Here is a 3251-nt window from a genome sequence, read left to right as displayed (position 1 = left end):
CGCACCAAAAAACCATTAAAACAACCTTCGAACCATTGAAAATATCAGCCGTTAGCCACCTGTAAATAAAAACTTGTATTGAACTATGGATTTTTTCGAAAAAATGCTCTAATTTGGAGAAATGATATCTCCCAAAATACATTACCAAACATCAAAAAGTTATATATCGTTGGAAAGGTAATCGCGAGGGCTTTCTATCGCACTTTGAAAAACATTTCAAAAATTATTTTTTCAAGGGTAATTTTAAGGGTTTTTGAGAAACTTACTCTTAATTTTGAATTTTGACCGTGTTCGCAACCACTTATCATTACGCAACCATTTTCATTCGAAAGATTGGAAGATTTTGCATAAAATCAACTTGAGAAAAGTAGTGTAATGAAATAGTTTTCGTATAGTTATTAACGGATGAAAGAAATTGGTAAAATTTCAGTTAAAAATAACCAAAGCTCAGACTTCAGAAGTGAGCCTAATTTACAGTCAAACAAAGCAGGATTGTATTTGGGCCGAATGTACAGTCATCTGAGGCAAATCTCGACATATAGGATGAATAGGGACAGCGATATCAACTATACTTTCACTAATCAGATCATATTTTTAAATTGTTTATGTAAAAACATTTTTTCACATAGAAAAGAGAAGAGCGGGGCAAAGGTACGCACCTAGTGACAATCATTCTGTCACCGATGACCATAAAATATTTTTGATTCGTTGTATATACCAAATGGTACCCTTATCACTTGCTTTCAAAACGTAGTACAGTCGACTCTCTGGCTGTCGATCTTCTCGATATATTGCTAATATTGCTCCATCTATCGATGAATTCTTCAGTCCCTTCAAACTGCATACTTCGATTGGCTTTATTCCTCGATATTTTCTCTTGCTTGAAGGATCTCTTCCTCGACGGTCCCTTGGATTCTGTTTGCTTTAAAAATCTCTTCCGGTTGTCAATATTGTCACTATCTCATGGCTTCCCTGATAGACTGCAGTCCCGCGGTCGTGCGATTCGAAGCGTTATCTGCTCGATATCGATTGAGTCCTGCCATTTTCGAGCGTTTGTCGTGCGTTTTGATCGAATGTCAAAAAGGCGACATCTAGTACGTGTAAAAATCTTGGCAGGCGTTGATAAAAATTATTGACAGATAAATTTTCGTTGGTTTCCAACGTGATAAGTTTTTTTTCGTAGTGAAATTATATTTTGTGAAAAAAGCAGATTCTGGGCAGGATGGAACCTAGACCTACCAATAAACTAATGAGGTAATGAATATTTAAATTATGGTTTGTTCAGACTTTTGTTAAACCAGATTTTTATTTTAGATGGAGTTGAAAAAACAAACGGCCACCGAGGATAAGACCAAGGATGTACCAAACCCGAGTTCCCAGCTTGGCATCTGTGCACTACGAGACAAAAAAGGCCACCCCTGCACAATTATATTGGAATTTGTTCAATCAAATCTTTAGGTGGAAAAATTAAATGTGACATATTACCCTTACATTCATTTGACAACTATAATAAAAAAGAATAGTTTGCAAATAAAAGTTCTTTATTTTTCATCAAATCAACCCAGAAAATTCGAAACGAGAGCACCCGACAAAAGCAGGACAATCTAAATAACAAAGTCGCCCGAAATCGGCCCGACAACGGCCCGTCAACGTCGATTTTCCCAAACGTCGATTTCGACGATCGTCGGACAAAGTGTTGCATATACGCACGAAAAGGGCCCGAATTCCGTCGGACAAACCGACGGAATTCGGGCCGTTTTGTCGAGCCGTCCGGCGGTTTTCGGGCCGTTGTCGGCCCGGTCCGTCTGTCAGGGTTGCATAGACATTTTTCTTTGCAAAACGAAGCTTTGAAGGGTGTTTGACATTACTTTGTTTTTGTTTTTGTTTGTGTGATTCTCTCCCATAGCTGGGTACCAAGAAAAACATATTTTCAATCGAGTCTTCATTTTGCATCGTTCTGTAAACTGACCCTGATAGACGGACCGGGCCGACAACGGCCCGAAAACCGCCGGACGGCTCGACAAAACGGCCCGAATTCCGACGGTTTGTCCGACGGAATTCGGGCCCTTTTCGTGCGTATATGCAACACTTTGTCCGACGATCGTCGAAATCGACGTTTGAGAAAAGCGACGTTGACGGGCCGTTGTCGGGCCATTTTCGGGCGACTTTGTTATTTAGAGTGTCCTGCCATTGTCGGGTGCTCTCGTTTCCGATTTTTTGGTTAATTTGATGCAAATAAAAGAGATTCCGTTAGCAAACATGCACATTTTATTATTCTATTCAAATCGACTTATATTTAGATAATTATTGTCCACATTGAGATGCCAGGTTCGGAACTCGTCTTTGCTCGAGTCTTTGCTTCATTCTTGGTGATCTCAAGGGGCAAAACCAGCAATTTTCAAACATCTAAAGATAAAGTTAGAAAAATATATCAAAAATTCTGAACAAACCATAATTTGAAGTGCTTTACCTCATTCATTAGTTCGGCTTGCTAGTTCCGTCAAACTCCTGAATCTGGAACATAGATTTCAAGTTTTTAAAAAATGATATAATGAGTACAATTTTTCACAAGCACGTTGGAAATCCACGAAAAATTATCTGTCATTAATTTTAATCAACGCCTGCCAAGATTTCTGCATACACAAGATGTCAGCTTTTTGACATTCGATCAAAACGCACGACAAACGCTCGAAAATGGCAGGACTCAATCGACATCGAGCAGATAACGCTTCGAATCGCACGACCGCGGGAATTCAGTCTAACAGGGGATGATTCTCTTCCTCGACGGTCCCTTGGATATTGACAACCAGAGAGTCGACTGTACTAGAATTCACCTCAAATTGCTTTCATGTCGAAAACCAGGCAATTACTCTAAAAATAAGTGCGTAGCTTTGCCCCGTGGGTGGGGTAAAGGGATTTTTATTTTTTTTTTTGTTTTAATTTTAGCTAATTTTCCATTCAGTTTTCAATTGGGGGTAGTTTTTAATCTCAAATTAAGGTAAATTTATCGTAAATTGACTTGTGTCCAATAAAAGGACCTAGTCCGATTTGGACGAAAATCGAGTTTTTTGCTTGTTTTTATGGCATCAATAGTCCCATAAAATTTTAACCTGATCAAAAAATATTGATTTCAACATTGCACTTTTTTGTGCACGATTGAGGTTAAACAAATAAAGCAGATCTTCCCAAAACAAATTCTGTACATAAAATATTACTTCAGTGAAATGTGGCGAATCGAGACTACAGTCTAA

The 3251-nt window shown here is 38.5% G+C and overlaps 1 long non-coding RNA gene across 1 annotated transcript; it reads right to left on the bottom strand.

Annotated features, from left to right (window-relative positions):
- Nucleotides 1-2250: 2250 nt before the first annotated feature.
- Nucleotides 2251-2745, bottom strand: LOC119767842. Its single transcript, XR_005277743.1, has 2 exons — nucleotides 2471-2745; nucleotides 2251-2406 (listed from the first exon to the last, which is right to left on the bottom strand). It is a non-coding gene; the product is annotated as an uncharacterized LOC119767842 (long non-coding RNA).
- Between the last annotated feature and the right edge of the window lie 506 nt (nucleotides 2746-3251).

Source organism: Culex quinquefasciatus, chromosome 2 (genome assembly GCF_015732765.1).
Source record: "Culex quinquefasciatus strain JHB chromosome 2, VPISU_Cqui_1.0_pri_paternal, whole genome shotgun sequence".
Taxonomy (NCBI): Eukaryota; Metazoa; Arthropoda; class Insecta; order Diptera; family Culicidae; genus Culex; species Culex quinquefasciatus.
Note: the sequence above shows the minus strand (reverse complement) of the source record. Positions and strands in the feature narration are given on the sequence as shown.